The 21,281-nt window shown below is 45.3% G+C and overlaps 2 protein-coding genes across 5 annotated transcripts in view; one reads left to right on the plus strand and one right to left on the minus strand.

Annotated features, from left to right (window-relative positions):
- Positions 1 to 21,281, minus strand: part of LOC141133628 (beta-1,3-galactosyltransferase 5-like) — a 404,153-nt gene that overhangs the window by 43,924 nt on the left and 338,948 nt on the right. Inside the window, exon 1 of one of the 4 annotated variants that reach the window (XM_073623110.1) lies at positions 8,536 to 8,625. The exons of 1 other annotated variant lie outside the window; for it this stretch is intronic. The gene's annotated coding sequence lies outside the window, so the exon portion shown is untranslated. Of the gene's footprint in view, positions 1 to 1,288; positions 1,699 to 1,779; positions 2,095 to 8,535; positions 8,626 to 21,281 lie in introns of those variants that run through there. 2 more of the 4 variants (XM_073623113.1, XM_073623114.1) reach the window with 2 other exon arrangements.
- Positions 13,042 to 21,281, plus strand: part of LOC141133627 (beta-1,3-galactosyltransferase 5-like) — a 69,537-nt gene continuing 61,297 nt past the window's right edge. The window contains exon 1 of the mRNA XM_073623109.1: positions 13,042 to 13,288. The gene's annotated coding sequence lies outside the window, so the exon portion shown is untranslated. The remainder of the gene's footprint in view (positions 13,289 to 21,281) is intronic.

The raw sequence follows: 21,281 nt of genomic DNA on the forward strand, positions 1-21,281 counted from the left end.
AGGTGAAGCTTGAGAAGTATCTTGAGTGCCAAGCAAGGGACCCAGCAGAGAGGCAGGGGCGACGCTTGAGGAAGATACTACTGTGAAAATTGAAAGAGCTCAAGGGATTCAGTGACGGTGAATCATCTAGTCTAGTCTAGTGAGAGACTGGGAGCTCAGTGGGCTGAAAAACTACAAGAAGTGATTGTAGTGGAAGTGAAGGAACTGTTACACTTTGTGTTAGGAACTGTTAAAGACTGTTGCCATAGGAGACAGCATTCCTATACATACAGATGTGGTGTCCTGCTGGATGCTTTTCCCTGCATGGCTGTCCTCCTGTTGAAGTCTCGAAGTCTGACAATTAATCTTGAAACTACCTACGGGTGTCCTGGCCCTAACCCTCGTTCTCAAAATTCTGTTAAGAGAAATAAAATCTCTTTTGCATCCAAGAAGTGTTTGGCGCCCAATGACTCTAACTGCTTTTGCACCCATTATGCCTCACAACCCACCATATACAGAAGGATGTCAACTATCTCTGGCCTTGGAGGTTCTCATTAGACCGAAGGAGGCCGGGGACCTTGCTACACACATATACACATACACTGCACACACAGCGGGTAAAATAAGTATTGAACACATTACAATTTTTCTAGGTAAATATATTTCTAAAGGTGCTATTGACTTGAAATTTTCACCACATGTCAGTAACAACCCTCATTTCAACTTCATCATCCTGGTAGATTGCAGCAGATTTTTTTTTTTTTTTTTTTTATCAAGAACGTCTTGTTACATTTTTCCATTCATTCTTCCTTCAGTGAGATGAAGTTTGCCAGTACCGTATACTGAAAAACTACTGTATATACTGTAACTACTTTATATACAGTGCCTCGAAAAAGTATTCATACCCCTTGAAATTTCCCACATTTTGTCATCTGACAACCAAAAACAAATTTATTTTATTGGGATTTTATGTGATAGACCAACACAAAGTGGCACATAACTGAAGTGAAAAGAAAATGATAAATGTTTTTTTCAAATAAATATGTGAAAAGTGTGGGGGGTACATTTGTATGGCGCCGCCCTGAGTCAATACTTTGTGAAATTACATTATTCCTATTTATCCAGGAATAAATCCGCCTCGCTGACATATTCCTTGTTCTAGAAGTTGGAATGCATGTTAACTTTGAGAACCAGTTTCTATAGAATAGATGACAGCAATAAGGAAACCATAAAAAAATAAAGATACATTTTATACACTTATACCATATAACCAGAAGGTTCATTGAAAAAGAATACTATAAAAACGTACTTTATCACACTCATTAACACCTTCTCATCCAGTCCACGTTAACTCTTCTCTACCTGCAACACTTTTCTCTGTCCTCCACTGCCTCCACTCTCTAACTCACTCACTGCCCTGGAGATCGCCAAACACTTCAAAACTAAGATTGATACAATTCATGAGGAGATCTCCAATGTGAAAAAACCTCGCCCATGCAACACCCCATGTCCACAGATACAATCATTACTTCCCTTATTCAACCCTGCTACTATTAATGAGACTGCTAAACTTTTATCTAGCAATCATCTAACCACCTGCCCTCTGGATCCTGCTCCCTCGCAAATGCTACGCTCACCCTCTGACTCAATTCTACACTCTCTAACTCACATTTTCAACCTCTCCCTCTGTTGTGGCATCTTCCCAAACTATCTAAAACATTTGCGAGTCGCATCCATACTTAAAAAGCCCTCACTTGACCCCACCAATCTTAACAACCTATGTCCCATTTCCTTACTCACCTTCTCCTCCAAACTTCTTGAAAGACTGGTCTACAACCGACTGAGTGACCATCTGACCATGCATAAACTTCTTGATCCCCTTCAGTCCGGATTTCGCCCTCAACACTCCACGAAAACTGCTCTCCTCAAACTCTTAAGTGACCTACTAATGGCTAAAACCAGCAGACGCTATTCTGTACTCCTTCTCCTGGATCTCTATGCTGCCTTTGACACAGTGGACTATTCTGTACTACTTCTCCTGGATCTCTCTGCTGCCTTTTGACACAGTGGACCATTCCCTCCTCCTCAATAAACTCCACTCCTTTGGGCTCCGTGACTGTACTCTTCGCTGGTTCTCATCCTACCTATCGCACCGCTCCTTCAGTGTCACTTAGAACTCTACTTCCTCCTCTTTCTTCCTTTCTCTGTTGGGTTCTGTTCTTGGACCTCTCCTTTTCTCAATCTACACCACCTCCCTGGGTCAGTTGATTGCCTTCCATGGCTTTAAATATCATCTCTACGCTGATGACACCCAAATCTATCTCTCCACCCCCCAGCTCTCTCCATCTGTCTCCTCACGCATCAACAACTTACTAGCAAACATATCAGCCTGGATGTCACATAACTTCCTCAAACTCAACCTATTCAAAACCAAGCTCATGAGATTTCCTCCCTCAGGTTCCACTTCCCCTGATTTCTCTGTCAATATCAACGGCTCAACTATCAACTTGTCCCCCCACGCCAAGGTCCTAGGTGTAATCTGAGACTCTGAACTAACCTTTCGGCCCCACATCCTATCGCTATCCAAAATTTGCAGCCTCAACCTCCGCAACATCTCCAAGATACGCCCCTTCCTAAACAATTTCATCACAAAGCTTCTAATCGACTCCCTGGTCATCTCTCGCCTTAATTACTGCAACTCCCTCCTGATTGGTTTACCTCTAAATAGGCTATCTCCACTTCAGTCCATCATGAACACTGCTGCTTGGCTCATCTACCTCACAAACCGCTCAGCGTCTGCTATACCCCTCTGTCAATCCCTCCATTGGCTGCCACTCAACCACGAAAATAAATTCAAGATACTAACTATAACTTACAAAGCCATCCACAACCTGGCCCCCAGCTACATCTCTAACCTAGTCTCAAAATACCAACCTAATCGTTCTCTTCGCTCCTCCCAAGACCTCCTGCTCTCAAACTCCCTTGTCACCTCATCCCATGCTCAACTTCAGGACTTCTCCAGAGCCTACCCCATCCTCTGGAATGCTCTACCCCAATCTGTCTGATTTTCTCCTACTTTATCCACTTTCAGACCATCCCTGAAAACTCATCTCTTCAGAGAAGCCTATCTGGCCCCCACCTAACAACTGTACATTTATCCTCTCAATCAGAACATCACCCACAGTTATTACCTCTTGTATCTCTTGACCTTCCCTCTTAGGTTGTAAGCTCTAAGGAGCAGGGCCCTCTGATTCCTACTTCCTGGAAGATTTACCCCCCTTCATGACCAGCCCATTTTTTGCAATATGGCACTAAAAACATCCGACAATACCGGCCCCCCCAGCCCCCCCCTCCCTTTTACTTACCTGAGCCCGTTCACCTGCTGCGCTCGCCCCCGATTTCCTCTTTGCCCCTTAGCCTGGTCGTTGATTGGCTAGAGTGGATGGATTGAAAGCAGCGCAGCCATTGGATCGCGCTGCTGTCAATCACATCCAATGACGCGGCGCGCCGGGGAGCGGGGCTGAGTGATACAGTCAGCGGCTATAGCCGCCAGCTGTATCACGGGAGCGTGCCCACAAGAACTAAACACCGTGCGAGAGACTTTGCATGAAGGTGTTTAGTTCTTGCGGGGAGGAGCTGAGACAGCCGCCGAGGGACCCCAGAAGACGAGGTTCGGGGCCACTCTGTGCAAAACGAGCTGCACAGTGGAGGTAAGTATAACATGTTTGTTATTTGAAAAAAAAAAAAAAATTACCTTTACAACCCCTTTAACTGACAATTGAACGGTCATTCGACGCTCTAACCAAATAAAATGTATGCCTTTTTTTCGCCACAAATAGAGCTTTCTTTTGGTGGTATTTGATCACCTCTGCGGTTTTAACTTTTTGCGCTATAAACAAAAAAAAAAGCGAAAATTTTGAAAAAAAAAAAAAAAACGAATATTTTTTACATTCTGCTATAAAACATATCCAATAAAAAAAAATGTAAAAAAATGTACTTTTACTAGTAATGGCGGTGATCAGCGACTTATAGCAAGACTGCGATACTGCGGTGGACAAAATCGGACAGTTTTTTGGGGACCAGTGACACTAATCAGTGCTAAAAAAACATGCACTGTCACTATACTAATGACATTGGTTGGGAAGGGGTTAACATCAGGGGCAATCAAAGGGTTAAATGTGTGCCTAAGATTTGTTCTCTTACTGTGGAGGAGGTGCTTTTACTAAGTGGAAGGCATAGAGAGATCCTTGTCCCTGCTTTGCAGGAACACAGAATGGATGTTTTCAGGGCCGTCTTTAACACAGGGCAAAAGGGGCAGCTGCTCCGGGCCCAAAGCAGCTGCCCCTTGAGCCAACACTTCCACGCAAATAGTTAATAAGTCGATTCGGGACAGCCCGAGAAAATGTTTGCCCAGGGTCCAATCAATTTTAAAGATGACCCTGTATGTGACACACTGTGACAGATAATTTTTCTCCTTCATTGATATGCGCTGGTGAGCACTGATGGGCGCAGATAACGTTACGTGGCACTGATGGGGACAGATAAGATGGTACTGATAGGTGCACTGATAGGTGCACTGATAGTTGGCACTGGTAGGTGACACTGATAGGCAGCACTGTTGATGAGGCACTGATAGATGGCACTGTGGGCACTGATGGGTGGCGCTGGTGGGCACTGGTAGGCGGCACTGTTGTGAACTAGTAGGTGGCACTGGCAGGTGGCACAGGTGGGCACAGATGAGCTGGCGGTAGCTCTCCGTGATCAGGACTGATGTCCCTCTGAGAGCCGCCGGTGATTGGCTTTTTTTTTCTCCTCCCGCTATCAGCGGGAGGAGAAATAATAGCTGATTACCGGCTCTGTTTACATCACATGATCAGCTGTCATTGGCTGACAGCTGATCACGTGGTAAGGAGTCGGGATCGACCCCCTACTCCAATCTGTGATCAGGCGAGTCTCATAGACTCTCTGATCACAGAGCATGCCGCGTGCGCCCTGCAGGGGGCGCGCAGGCCGCTTGGGCACGGGAGGACGTCAATAGAAAGTAGGTCTGCGCTGTAGCCGCCATTCGGCTATAGCGTGGATCTGAAGAAGTTAAAGATGGCCCTGGTCACATAACATGGCTAAATTGGTTAACTTATTACTAATAAGTTGACAAAATCAGTACCCAACAGACATGTCATGTGACACACGGCGACAGAGCCATGATGGAGTACCTGCTGCCTGTGTGTTCCTCTCTGTTCCTGCCTCTCCCTGGACACTGTGTCAGCTGAGCTGCCTGTGTCTGCTGCCGCCTCACCGACTCTCTCTAGTAAGGATGATCTCCGGCGTGTCCGCACATTCCACGTGCAGAGCCCGCCAGGAAGTCAGCAGCCGCACATCGGGAAAATGTCTCAGAGCACAGAGATGGTGGGAACCCCTCATAATGGGCACAGCAGGTGTACAGACCCGGGAACTCAGCACAGGGATGGTGGGAACTCCTCATAATGGGCACATCAGGTGTACAGACCCGGGAACTCAGCACAGGGATGGTGAGAACCTCTCATAATGGGCACAGTAGGTGTACAGACCTGGGGGGAACTCCTCATAATGGGCACAGCAGGTGTACAGACCTGGTGGGAACTCCTCATAATTGGCACAGCAGGTCTACAGCCCTGGGAACTCAGCACAGGGATGGTGGGAACCCCTCAAAATGGGCACAGCAGGTGTACAGACCTCAGAACTCAGAACAGGGATGGTGGGAACCCCTTATAATGGGCACAGCAAGTGTAAAGATCCAGGAACTCAGCACAGGGATGGTGTGAACCCCTCATAATGGGCACAGCAGGTGTACAGACCTGGGAACTCAGCACAGGGATGGGGGGTGTCCCGGACTTTGGGCTGCAGGAGAACCATTGCCTGGAGAACTCATTGTTTTAATGTGTTTTTAAGTTATCCAGACAGAGCTGGTCACGAATTGCTTTTGGCTTCTTTTGCATAAGTTAGTCCTATGGGGGAGCCGGACTGTCTGGGGTGGTCATTGTCATGATAATGAGATTATGTGTACAGATTCAGGAACTCAGCACAGGGATGCAAGGAACCCCTCATAATGAGCACAGCAGGTGTACAGACCTGGTGGGAACTCCTCATAATGGGCACAGCAGGTCTACAGCCCTGGAAACTCAGCACAGGGATGGTGGGAATCCCTCATAATGGGCACAGCAGGTGTACAGACCTGGGAACTCAGCACAGGGATGGTGGGAACCCCTCATAATGGGCACAGCAGGTGTACAGACCTGGGAACTCAGCACAGGGATGGTGGGAACCCCTCATAATGGGCTCAACAGGTGTACAGACCCAGGAACTCAGCACAGGGATGGTGGGAACCCCTCATAATGGGCACATCAGGTGTACAGACCTGGGAACTCAGCACAGGGATGGTGGGAACCCCTCATAATGGGCTCAACATGTGTACAGACCCAGGAACTCAGCACAGGGATGGTGGGAACCCCTCATAATGGGCACAGCAGGTGTACAGACCCGGGAACTCAGCACAGGGATGGTGGGAACCCCTCATAATGGGCACAACAGGTGTACAGACCCAGGAACTCAGCACAGGGATGGTGGGAACCCTTCATAATGGGCACGGCAGGTGTAAAGATCCAGGAACTCAGCTTACGAAGTAAAATCCTCCCTGTCGAAGTGGTGTTGCAGGACATTCTGGGTGAAGTTGGGAAGATTTGGGGTCTTGAGGAAGACGGCAGGCGGCAGGAGGCCTGGATAAGGGCGTGGAGGAATATCAGGACTCTGTATCTGCTGCCTGTTGATCTCAGGGTGTGCGGCTTTTCTTTGTATTCTTGATTCACTCCCCTAGATTTTCAAGATCAAATATATTTTTGATAAAAGGCTACATGCATGGTGACGGTGATGTTCCTTAGTCTGGATCTCCCGTAGGGATTGTGTTGTGCACAATTTGGTTTGCACCGTTTATTTTGTTCTTCATTCTGTTTTGTATAATCATATTCAATTATTTTGTAAATATGTTTTATTTATTTATGGTTTTATTGTATATAAGTTGTTTGTAAGATTTTTCAATAAACAAAATTAACCCCTCATGATGGGCACAGATCCAGGAACTCAGCACAGCGATGGTGGGACCCCCTCATAATGGGCACAGCAGGTGTACAGACCCTGGAACTCAGCACAGGGATGGTGGGAACCCCTCATAATGTGCACAGATCAAGGAACTTGGCACAGGGATGGTGGGAACCCCCTCATAATGGGCACAGATCCAGGAACTTGGCACAGGGATGGTGGGAACCCCTCATAATGGGCACAACAGGTGTACAGACCCGGGAACTCAGCACAGGGATGGTGGAACCCCTCATTTTGGGGACAGCAGGAGTACAGATCCAGGAACTCAGCACATGGATGGTGGGAACCCCTCATAATGGGTACAGGTCCTGAGGGAGTCTATTCCACGTATGTCCACAGCTCTTATTGCCTTTCCATATTTGGAGATAAAATCTCCTTTCCTCCAGACGTAAAGAGTGCCCCCTTGTCCTCTGTGACGACCTCAAAGTGAATAACTAAACACCAAGTCCACTAGATGGACCACTTCTGTATTTATACATAGTGATCGTATCTCTCCCCCCCCCCGCGCTATTCTCTGTGGTTCTATTTGTATATTGGTCTACGTGTTTGGTTTTAAAGGGATGAGGTGGCAACCCTAGCCACCAGCTTTAGAAATGCATGTTTAGGGTGTGCCGCTCCCCCCCCCCCCCCCAATCTTTTGTTTGTTACATATTGAGTCCTGATCAGACTTCCCACCCTCCCACACCAGTACTTCATCATCATTGTCCCCCAGTAAGTAGTTAATACGAGGAGTTCCTTACTAGTGCAGTTAAGCAGAGGAATCTGCAGCTAGCCCTTTTCTCCCATGTAAGGAGCGAGGATCCCCCCACGGAGAAGAGAAATGCGTTTTATCTTTCATTCTATGAATAGTGTAGGACCCACTGAAAATGGGCTACTTTGACGCAGCGGTGGGCTTAAGCACGGTATGGCCATACGGTGTAACTAAATCCCCATTATTTACTTATTAAGATGTTTTGAAGTAGCCTTGCAAGATTCAAAAGGACCTTTTTTTTGTATGTGTGTGCTTTTCTCTGTGATTCCATTCATATCCCCCCTTAGTCTCCTCTTCTCAAGAGAGAATAAAAAAGTTGGTAAAAAGTTGTTATTTAGAAATAAACGTGCAAGAAAAAAAATCTATTTTAATTTACAAGACTCTAAAGGCAAACACTGAAATAGAACTGTGTAGAATCACAAGCACAACAACAGTTGCAAAAAAAAAAACAAAAACGTTACAATCATCTCTCAGTTACATAAAGAAATTCTATGATAATTACTTTGTTACTTTGTATCTCTCCAGAATTATCTTCTACAGATCACCAAATAATCAATCAAAAAATGTATTTTCACCCATAATAAAGCAGAAACTCTACAGAGCGTTGTAAGAAATGTAATAAAGAGAGGATTGTCTGGTTGGGATGGAGCTCCCCCCTCCCGTGTTGTTCCTACCTGTCTGTCCTGTGCTGTAGAAGACAATGAGGTGTGTTCTGGGACACCGTTAGCCTTTTATATGAACCAGGAAATCCTATGACAATCACTTTCTGAGAAATCTGCCGTATGGGGATCATAAGGCATCATAAAATACAAATGATCCTAAGAAGATATGCTCTACAACAACAACACATACAGTACATCTAGGAAAGCTTTCACAGCGCTTGACTTGTTCCACATTTTGTTATGTTACAGCCTTATTCCAAAAATCAATTCAATTCGTTATTTTCCTCAAAGTTCTACAAACAATACCCCATAATGACAACATGTAAGAAGTTTGTTTGAAATCTTTGCAAATGTATTAAAAATTGAAAAAAAAAATCCCATGTACGTAAGTATTCACAGCCACTGATCATCGATAAAGTGGTTGTATACCCCAATTTGTCATTTTTACCTACAGGTAAGCTTATAATAAGGCTTACCTGTAGGTAAAGTTAATATCTCCTAAACCTGTACGGTTTAGGACAGGGGTCTTCAAACTGCGGCCCTCCAGTTGTTCAGGAACTACAGTTCCCATGATGCCTAGTCATGTCAGCGAATGTCAGTTTTACAATGCTTCATAGGATGTGTAGTTCCGCAACAGCTGGAGGGCCGTAGTTTGAAGATCCCTGGTTTAGGAGATATTCACTTTGCATGCAGCGCTCTGAATGCCCGGATGAAGGTGCGGCAGACGCTGCGGGACCTTGCCGGGAAGAAGACTCCCGTGCGCATGTGCGGGAGTGATGTCATCGCGGCTCTGGCCACTCGCATCGCCGCCAACCCAGGAGCAGGTACACTCTTTATTCATCAAATTCATTCGGGTGCCTGAACGACCTCGTACTCCCCGGCGCCAACTTTCATTGCCTAAACAGTATGGGGGAATAGCACTTCCCGACGTTCTGAAATACTATCAGGCAGTACATTTAGGTAGGCTTATAGACTGGCGCCATCATTCTGCCGTCAAGCTTTGGGCGCAAATAGAGCAGGCTCAAACGGACGTAGCATTGAAGGGTGCACTTTGGTGTTATGACGCTCTACCATCTGACAAAGTTGCATCCCCTAATAGGACCCACCATCAGCATATGCTCCCATCTTTTTATGCAGGCTTCTCTCTCTATTACAGACTCTCCCTCATTTCCAATCCTAGGAAACCCACAGTTTATCCCGTTCCCTAAGCCTGGTACACACCATTAGATTGTTGGCCAACAAAGCGTCAGACTTTGTCCGAAGGAAAAAGTTCCTGTGCCAGGAACTTGTCTTGTGTGCCAGGAACTTGTCTTGTGTGCTAGGAACTTGTCTTGTGTGCCAGGAACTTGTCTTGTGTGCCAGGAACTTGTCTTGTGTGCCAGGAACTTGTCTTATGTGCCAGGAACTTGTCTTGTGTGTCAGGAACTTGTCTTGTGTGCCAGGAACTTGTCTTATGTGCCAGGAACTTGTCTTGTGTGCCAGGAACTTGTCTTATGTGCCAGGAACTTGTCTTGTGTGCCAGGAACTTGTCTTGTGTGCTAGGAACTTGTCTTTTGTGCCAGGAACTTGTCTTATGTGCCAGGAACTTGTCTTGTGTGCTAGGAACTTGTCTTGCATACAAACGGTACACAATTGTCGGCCAACAAACACAAACATAGTGACATACGACAAGGAATTTCAGCTGTTGAGCGCCACCCTTTGCTAATGTCGTGTTTGGTGAGCATTGATTCCGAGCATGCGTGTTTATACTTTGGACTTTTGTGTGACAGACTTATGTACACATGATATGAACATCTGACAACAGACCGTTGTCCGCCGAAAATTTACTAGCCTGCCATCCAACATTTGTTGGCGGAAAGTTGCACAACAATTGTCTGAAGGAGCGTACTAATGGTCGGATTTTAGGCAAACAGTCACCTGTCATCACACAATCCCCTGCCGAAAATCCGATCGTGTGTACAAGGCTTTAGAGACCAGACTCTTCGAATCCTACGCCAAACTGATCGCTATCAAGCATCACAATTGCCCGTCCTTACATCGTTAATGAAGGCCACAGGTCTCTTCCGTCTACCATTTTGGAGTTCCCTGAAACTACATCATTTTTTCCACTCCTTGCCAAATCCAGAAAGGTTTAGTCAACACCGAACCACCTTTGAGGAATATTGCTCAGACGAAGGGATATTACCAAAATTTATTACCACAAGTGCTTTCAAAAACATACAACCTATTGATCACCCCTCCGGAAAAGCCACATTTACCTTGTATGAGGAAGAGGGAAGCAGTGCTAAACCGGACTTTCACGCTAGGCCAACAACAAAATATTATTCGATTCTCGTTAAAATCGTCCATCTGTACAAAGATTCAGGTAACCAAATTTTAAAATTCTGACGAGGTGGTATCAAAGCTTGGGATTTTTTTTTTTTTTTTATACCCTAACCCTGTTGTAAACTTCTCCACAATTTTATCCCTGACCTGTCTGGTGTGTTCCTCAGGTGGACTCTATTTACTAATTAGGTGCCTTTTGAAGGAAATTGGTTCCACTAGATTTGAGTTAGGGGTATCAGAGTAAAGGGGGACTGAATTCAAATGCCCCTCACACTTTTCACATATTTATTTGTAAAAAATGTTGAAAGCCATTTATCATTTTCCTTCCACTTCACAATTATGTGCCACTTTGTGTTGGTCTATCACATAAAATTCCCAAAAATTACATTTTTACGTTTTTGGTTGTAACATGACAAAATGTGGATAATTTCAAGGGGTATGAATATTTTTTCAAGGCAGTGTATGTAAAACCACAAATTGTATCAAATCAGTGGCATGTTTTTTATGTATTTATTTTTATAACAATGTATTTGTTACATAGTTAGCCAGGTTAAAAAAAGACACAAGTCCATCCAGTTCAACCATAAAAATAAATAAATAAAATAAAAAAAATCGTACAATCCAGTATGCCCAATTCTATACCCTCAGTTGATCCAGAGGAAGGAAAAAACCCCAGCAGAGCATGCTCCAATTTGCTACAGCAGGGGAAAAAATTCCTTCTTGACCCCCAAGAGGCAATCGGATTTTCCCTGGATCAACTTTACCTATAAATGTCAGTACCCAGTTATATTATGTACATTTAGGAAAGTATCCAGGCCTTTCTTAAAGCAATCTACTGAGCTGGCCAGAACCACCTCTGGAGGGAGTCTATTCCACATTTTCACAGCTCTTACTGTGAAGAAACTTTTGCGTATTTGGAGATGAAATCTCTTTTCCTCTAGACGTAAAGAGTGCCCCCTCCTCTGTGTTGACTGTAAAGAGAATAACAACACCAAGTTCACTATATGGACCCCTTATATATTTGTACATGTTGATCATATCCCCCCTTATTCTCCTCTTCTCAAGAGTGAATAAATTCAGTTCCTCTTATCTTTCCTCATAGCTGAGCTCCTCCATGCCTCTTATCAGTTTGGTTGCCCTTCTCTGCACTTTCTCCAGTTCCCCGATATCTTTTTTGAGAACTGGTGCCCAAAACTGAACTACATATTCCAGATGAGGTCTTACTAATGATTTGAACAGGGGGGCAAAATGATATCCCTCTCTGGAGTCCATACCTCTCCTAATACAAGAAAGGACTTTGCTCGCTTTGGAAACCACAGCTTGGCATTGCCTGCTATTATTGAGCTTATGATCTACCAAACCTCCCAGATCCTTCTCCACCATGGATTCCCCCAGATCCTTCTCCACCATGAATTCCCCCAGTTGTACTCCCCCTAGTATGTATGATGCATGGATATTCTTAGCCTCCAAGTGCATAACTTTACATTTCTCAGCATTAAACCTGATCTGCCACTTAATTGCCCAATTAGCCGCTTCCCGACCGCCTCACGCCGATATACTGCAGCAGAAGGGCACGTACAGGCAGATTAACGTGCCTGTACGTTGCCCTTTAAGAGGAGGCTTGCGGGCGCATGCCGGGAGCTCCGTGACCATGATCGTGGGTCCCGCGGACCCGATATCAGCGGGGATACCCGTGATCGTCTCACGGAGAGGAAGAACGGGGAAATGCTGATGTAAACAAGTATCTCCCCGTTCTGCCTAGTGACAGGACACTGATCACAGCTCCCTGTAATCGGGAGAGGTGATCAGTGTCGTGTCACACATAGCCCCTCCCCCCCCACAGTTAGAATCACTCCCTAGGACACACTTAACCCCTACAGCGCCACCTAGAGGTTAACCCCTTCATTGCCAGTGACATTTTTACAGTAATCAATGCACTTTTTTAGCAGTGATCGCTAAAGACGCAAGGTATTGCGAAACATGTAGGGCGGTGCGCTGTGCTGACACAATCACGCCACATGTTACCCAGCACACAGGTGATCTTTATCTGTTTGTTTAGCTAGCCGGCCTTTATTCATCTATGTAATTTTAAGCTTATGTTTGTACCTGTTACCCCACGAGCATATGGTCGTTTTTTATTAGTATTAAATAGACCTATTGTTTAAACCTACTACACGATCGGAGTTCCTCTCTGTCTGCTCACTCGTGGCTTTGAGCCCGAGTATGTTTCTTTTTCAGACTGAGGGATCCAGCTGATAAGCATTTATTGCTATACGGCAACATCAGATGATTTCAGCTGACAAGCATTCATTGCTATACGACGACTCCCCTCACTGAACACCTGAGACAACCTAAGATACTGGAGGATCCTATGTCCCCTGCAGAGGGCTATTTCTGCCTGCCCATCTGACCCTGCTCTTTAGGGGGTCCATCATCTCCGGTAAGAGTCATCATATACAGAGTCGCACACCTGAGTTGCCTTTCGTTTGTTTACACTGAAGTACAGAGTTCATCATCAAGATTTTGCTATTGTGGACTTTATTACACATATATGTTTATACACTAGCCCTTCTCATCTAAGGAAAGACACGCTTTTATTGTATTACTTTATGGACGCTTTGAATGATTTATTGAGGTTTTGATTTTCCTTAATTGATTTTTTGTCACCTGTATTCACTTTTTATTGATTCCTAGTTCACTTATAGGTGTCCACGTGTATCAATTTAAGACTTTATATGCCAGTCATTTTTGCATGGTATTAATTTAGCGCAACTTTTTCATTTTATTTTTATTCTTCGCTGTATTAATGCCAATGGTCCCAAAAATGTGTCAAAATTGTCCGATGTGTTCGCCATAATGTCACAGTCACGATAAAAATCGCTGATCGCCGCCATTACTAGTAAAATAAAAAATTATTAATAAAAATGCCATAAAACTATCCCCTATTTTTTAGACGCTATAACTTTTGCGCGAACCAATCAATAAACGCTTATTGCGATTTTTTAATTTTTTTTTTTACCAAAAATATGTAGAAGAATACATATCGGCCTAAACTGAGGAAAAAAAAAAGTATACTTTTTTGGGGGATATTTATTATAGCAAAAAGTAAAAAATAATGCGTTTTTTTTCCAGCAAGAACTCGTCTATATGGTCTTTTATTAAACGCTCCAGTATCTTCCCGACTATAAGCTAACAGGTCTATAGTTACTCGGTAAAGACTTTGTTCCCTTTTTAAATATAGGCACCACATTCGCCCTGCGCCAATCCAGTGGTACTATTCCCGTCATTAATGAGTCCCTAAAAATTAGATACAATGGCTTTGAAATTACAGAGCTCAATTCTTTTAGGACCTGTGGGTGGATGCCATCAGGTCCAGGTGCTTTATCCTCCTTTATTCTGTCTAAATATGTCTGGACCATATCACTTTTCAGCCATTGTGGATCATTTGGGGCTGTGTCAATACCACCCCCATTATGGACATGAGCTCCCCCCCATGCTCCTTTGTATACACAGAGCTGAAGAAAGTATTTAATAAATTTGCCTTCTCTTTCTCCCCAGTCACCCACTACAGATTATTTTGTAAAGGGCCTATTTTGTAAAGCTGGCTCCTGTCTTTGATGACGCCCTGGAGGAGGGGCGAAACGCATCAACGTAATATCCGGCTCACGTCCTAAACTAGTGACGCTGCTTCCTGTCTCCGCTTACAGCGGCGAACGCGGAAGTTTCTCTGAATGCCTGTTCACCACTTGATTCTTGTGAGTAGCGCTATTATGCGCAATTGATATCCTGTTTCCACAGTACTTCACCATAGTGTTTTTTCTTCATATTCTTTATGGGTGATCATGAAAATCCTGCAACCTGAAGCATACATCATATGAACTATGATCCAGAGTCATCTCCCTTGTCTCCATTGAATCACAGCTTATCAGCATATCAGGTGACAGACTGTTTATCATAGGCTGAAGGATTGCTCTCATCATTGATTAATAGGATTGTTTCTGCCAATATATATGGTTTAATATCATTATTCTTTGACTTTATGGTACCTACATATTCTTAGCACTTTCATAATAATAGGTATCAATTTTGTATGATTTTAGCATCATTGCACAGTGTCTGTTTTCCCACATAGCCAGCGTTATATTTATTTTGTTTCACATATCAACTATCAGCACTTTTATAGCAGCGGCAGCGCATATTTCTCATTTTAAGGCTAATCGCTGGCGCTGCATATATTGTGGGATTGTTTTTCCAATATATGTTCATTATAATTTATGGCATCTACATATGTTTAGCACTTGTATCAATTATATATGATCCTAGTGCTATTACGCAGTATTTGTTTATCCACATAGCCAGCCCTGTATTTATTTTGTTTCATATATCAAGTACCAGTACTTTTTACAGCAGCGGCAATGCACATATATATATTTTTTCACTATAAAATTAGTCGCTGGCGCTGCATATATTGTTCACAACATGGGAACAAGGTGCTTTCGAGGGGAGAGCCCCCCTACCCCAAACCCACCCCCTTCATGTTGAGGGCATGTGGTCTGGTAAGGTTCAGAAAGGGGGAGGGGTGCTCGTTCATCCCCCTCCTTTCCTGGGCTGCCAGGCTGCATGCTCAAATAAGGATCTGGTATAGATTTTTTTTTTGTGGGGGGGGGAACCTCACGCCATTTTCTTTTTTAAATTTTTGACATTGGGCTCCCAAAATCCATACCAGCTTGGTGGCTCTGGTTTTCCTATAGTCTCCTCTCCACAGTCCACACACGTTTGACTTCTCCCATGACCCCAATCCCGGCGCGCTCCCACTCTTGACTCCTCTCCAGACTCCCTCAGAGACTGCAGACATGATATAAGACAAAAGATGGTCAGAGGTTGCACATATGATACAAGATATGGTTAGAGGCTGTGGGCATAGTACAGGAGATGGTCAGAGGTTGCAAACATGATACAGGAGATGCCAGAGGCTGTGGGCATGATACAGGAGATGCCAGAGGCTGTGGGCATGGTACAGGAGATGTCCTGTTCCTGTGTGTTTGGCAGGCCCGCAGGAATGCTATCTGGATAAAGGGGGCCTTGAGAGGAAAGGAGGTCCCTCTCTTCTTATCGCTGTTCTGCCTCAAGTGCCCCAGCAGGAAGACTAGAGGGACAGTGTCACTGATGCATGCATTGTCGCTGCTCACCATCCTTGTGGCCTCCTCAAATGGTGATAGGACAGTGCATGCATCCTTGATCAGTAGCCACTGATCAAAAAGAAGCCAAGCTCCCCTGACCCTGTCCTGGTGCTATGCTAGCACTGGTACTCATTGTTGGCCCTCTGCTGTGTGTGCAGCTGCTGCAGCATTGCCAACATTGAGTTCCACCTGGTGGGCATGTCACAAATGAGGCCGTTGGTGGGCAGGTTGCATTCCCTTTGAATGTCAGCCAGCCGAGCACTGGCATTGTATGACCATCAGAATAGACCACAGACTTTTCTGGCCTGCCTCAGGAGATCCTGTAAGCCTGGTTACCTGCTCAAGAACCGCTGCACCACCAAATTCAGGACATGTGCCAAACATGGAACATGGGTCAAGTGTCCCTTTCGGTGGGCGGAGAGAAGGTTGGTGCCATTGTCGCGTACAACCATTCTTGGTTGAAGCTAGCGTGGCGTCAACCACCTCTGATCCTGCCCCTGCAGAGCTGACAGAATCTCTGCCCCAGTGTGGCTCCTGACCCCTGGGTAGACCAACTCAAGCACCGCATTGCATCTTTTAGCCTGACTGCTTGCGTATCCCCATGAACACTTAAGGAGCACCGCTGGTTCAGAGGACAAATCTGCAGATGAGGCTATAGAGGAAGAAGAAGAGGAGGGGGTGGAGGAGAGAGCTGTGGCAGAATCACCACTAGCATTTTGGCAGAGTGGTGGCGGAACAAGCTACAACAACACTGAACCCTGTCCTGCATCCTTCCCAGCTGCCAGCAGAGTTACCCAGTGCGCCATGAAGGAAAGGTAACTTCCCTGCTCATGCCTGCTGGACCATGAGTCAGCGGTAATATGCACCTTACTGCTGACCGCCCTGTCCAACGAGGCCAAAACATTGTTTTCCACATGCCGGTAGAGAGCCGGAATGGCCTTCCATGAAAAGAAATGGCGTTTTGGAACCTGCCACTGAGGTACAGCACATTCCACAAATTCACAAAAGAGGGCTGAGTCTATCAGCTGAAAAGGCAGCAGTTGCAGTGCTAGCAATTTGGCCAAGCTAGCATTTAGACGCTGAGCATGTGGATGCCTTGGACCGAATTTCTTTTTACGGTTCAGCAACTGGGGTAGGGAAATTTGCCTGCTAAAATCAGATGGTGGTGTACTGCTAGCAGATTGGCTGCAAGTACTTGAGACACCTATTGCTATACTTTCATTCCTCTCAGTGCAGGTTTTTGAGAGGACTGGAGGTATAGTAGGGTTGGAGATCCCAGATGAGGAGCAAGGAGAAGTCCGCCTTTTTCTTTGATGTGGGTTTTTCAAGTGCTGTTGCCAACGGACTGCATGGCAGATCATCATATGTCTGGTCAAGCATGTGGTGCCCAAGGGGCTGCTGTTCTGGCGATGCTTGATCCACTTTAGACATAGGTTGCAAACTGCAACGGTGTGATCTGATGCACATGTGTCAAAAAAGGCCCACACCAAGGAACTTTTAAAAGTCAGCGGGGAGTCAGCAGCGCCCTGCACCTGCGGAGCTCTGCAGTGTGATGCAATAGGGTGGCTGCCCTTAAGCTGCCCCCTAGAGGACATACTGCCTCATTGGAGTTGTGCCTCTTCCTCCTGCTCTCTTCTCTCAGGCACCCAAGTACAGTCAGTGACCTCATCCTCCCCCCCTCCTCGTCACTGGAGAAAACTTGGCAGTATGCTGCAGCTGGGGGAACATAACACTCTCTAGGCTCACGTTACTCCCTTCCTCGACCTGGGAACCAACATCATAGCCTCCAAATCACTGTGCATCCTCCAGCAGCCTGTACCCGACACTGTGGTTGAATAATTCTGGGGACTCCTCCGTGCATGATGGTGGGGCTACAGAAGGAGTGACTGTGGACAAGGAGCCGGTGGGATAAACTGCTTTGGAAGCTGCTTTGGAAGGAAAACTACTCTGAGCCTGGGTGACAGAGGATGAGGAGGATGAGGACGGCTTTGTTATCCACTCGACCAACTTTTTTGCATGTTGTGGCTCAATAACACAGCCAGCAGCAGAAACAAAGGACAAGCATGCCCCACGGCCACCTGCAGAGGATGCACCATGTCCACGACCACCACTGTTGACTGTAGACACAGAGGCTGCTTGCCCTCTTTTAGTGGCCTGTGAGCATCTGCCTCTCCTTGGCAGCCTTCCGGACATTATGTATTTTTGTTTTGCAACACCACACTACACTGTATTAGATACTGTGTACACTGCCTGAAGTGTATTAGAAACTGTACACACTTCATTAGATACTGCGTACACCGCCTGCACTGTATTAGAAACTGTAAAATGGCTGCTCTGTATTTTATACTTTGTACACCACCAGAAGTGTAGTAGAAACTATACACACTGTATTAGATACTGTGTACACCACCAGAAAAGTAGTAGAAACTGTACTACGGCTTCACTGTATTGTGTACTGTGTACACCACCAGAAGTATATTAGAAACTGTACACACCCTGTATTAGATACTGTGTACACCGCTTGCACTGTATTAGAAACTGTACTACAGCTGCACTGTACTGTGTACACCACCAGAAGTGTAGTAGAAACTGTACACACTGTATTAGATACTGTGTACACCACCAGAAAAGTAGTAGAAACTGTACACACCGTATTAGATACTGCATACACCGCCTGCACTGTATTAGAAACTGTACAATGGCTGCACTGTATTTTATACTGTCTACACCACCAGAATTGTAGTAGAAACTGCACACACTGTATTAGATACTGTGTACACCGCCTGAAGTGTATTAGAAACAGTACACCACTGAATGCACTGTAGATATAGGCTACACTGAAGTATGTATGTATATATATATATATATATATATATATATATATATATATACATACAAGACTGTGTGTGTATATATATATATATATATTTATATATATATATTTATATATATATATATATATATATATATATATATATATATATATAATATACCGCCTGATGCGTGTTAGAAACAGAACACCACAGAATGCACTGTAGATATAGGTGTAGCACACCCTCTATCAATAGGTAGGTGCTAGTAAGGTTTATTTTACTAGGTTATCCAGCACAGGCAAATTTAGGCAGGCTTATGCTGCAAGCTAGGCCTGTCTGTTTTGATCTGGGGGCTGGGAGTGGTCAGAGTAGCAGTGGGTGTGACCACCTGCACTTAATTTCTGAGGCACCTCCCCCGTTCTGAGGAGAATGTTCTAGAAAGGTGGCGGGGTCTAGAACTGGAGTGACAGGCAGCTTGTGTGTGAGACCTGACCAATCCCCAATCGGTATTGGCAGGGGGCAGGCCTCATATATAAGCTGAGGTGATATGCCACTGGGGAGAGAAGTCGGTTGGGTGAAGTGAGGAATGGCATGTTAGACAATATCAGGAGGCCATCCCCATCCCCATTGCAGGAGGAGGCCCGGGGAGAGCTGTGAGGGAACATTACCTCTACACGGTCATTGGCAATGTCTCTGCCGCCACACGGTCGGATGGCAGGGAACTCCTGGAGCAGAGGGGCAGGTGAAACTGTCGTTACACATGGTCCAGTCAAAGTTCCTCATCAAGGACAAGGTTGTTGGAAGGTCGGTGAGTGTTACCACAGTGGAGGGCTGGAGGTGCCAAGGAGTCTGTGAGGGAACTCTGCTAGTACATGGTGACTAGTGGAGACTTCATCAATACACACGGTGGATGATGGGGATTCCCGAAGCAGAAAAGAGACTGTGGGGATCTGTGTCAAGTCGATGCTGCCTGCGGGCATATGATTTGCAAGTTGGGCTGGCTGGGAACAGTAGTCGATATTTCCTAGAAGATATGCTTTGAACCCATTGGGCCTCCGGGAGAGGTTCTGCAGGTCTCAGACCTATTGGCAGCCAGCAACCAGAGCCAGTGGAGAGGCTTACTCAGAGTGGGCCCCTGCTATTTAATAGAAGAGGATGTGTCATGCTTCAATTAGTAACTAAAAGTTTTGTGCAAGAGGAAACAAGTCTGTGCAGGAGGAACCAAGTTTTGGGCAGGAGGTGAAAGAGATCTAAGAACTCTGCTTTTACACGGTCAAAAGCGGTGTCTCTATTCAAAACACGGTGATGAATGGAGAACCCTAATTCCCCGTACACACGATAGGATTTTCAGACGGAAAATGTTCAATGGGAGCTTGTTGTCAGAAATTCCGACCGTCTGTAGGCTCCATCGGACATTTTCCATCAGAAATTCTGACACACAAAATTTGAGATCTGGATCTCAAATTTTCTGACAACAAAATCCGGTGTCGTAAATTCTGATCGTGTACACAATTCCGACGCACAAAGTTCCACGCATGCTCGGAATCAAGCAGAAGAGCCGCACTGGCTATTGAATTTCAATTTTCTCGGCTCGTTGTACGTGTTGTATGTCACCACGTTCTTGACATTCGGAATTTCCGACAAGATTTGTGTGACCATGTGTATGCAAGACAAGTTTGAGCCAACATTCGTCGGAAAAAAACATGGATTTTGTTGTTGGAAAATCCTATTGTGTGTGCAGGGCATTAGAGATAGTAGTCTGCGGAGGTCGAGCCGCAGGTGGGACAACAGTCTGCATGGAGATTTGTATCAAACTCAATATGCACATTACATCTTCTGGCTCTAACTTGATCAGAATGTACTAAATTCTAAAATATGATGGCAATGACTTATCCCATATTCCTATCCCTATCCAAGTTCTACCCCCCAATAAAACAACAAAAACAAAACGTGCAAAAGACTGTTCATTGTCTCTGGAAGTGATGTATGAAGTCTGGCAGTGGGGTGATTTGGCGGACTGTTTGTTACTAGCTGCAACACCATGGCTACATAGGCTACACTGGATGCAGAGTATATATATATATATATATGTAGCACCCTCTACCAATAGGTAGGTGCTAGTAATTTATTTTTACTAGGTACTGTCAGCACAGGCAAATTTAGGCTGGCCTATGCGGCAAGCTAGGCTTGTTTGTTTTGATCTGGGGTCCCGGGAGTGGTCAGAGTAGCAGTGGGTGTGACCACCCGTGCTCTAGTTCTGAGGCACCTCCCCTGCTTCCAGGGAGAATATTCTGGAAGAGGGACAGGGCCTAGAACTGGAGTGGCAGGCAGCTCATATGGGAGCCCTGACCAATCCCCAATTGGTACTGGCAGGGGGCGGGTCTCCTATATAAGCTGAGGTAACATGCCACTGGGGAAGAAATCGGCTGAGTGAAGTGAG

This window comes from Aquarana catesbeiana, linkage group LG03 (assembly GCF_042186555.1).
Source record: "Aquarana catesbeiana isolate 2022-GZ linkage group LG03, ASM4218655v1, whole genome shotgun sequence".
Classification (NCBI taxonomy): Eukaryota; Metazoa; Chordata; class Amphibia; order Anura; family Ranidae; genus Aquarana; species Aquarana catesbeiana.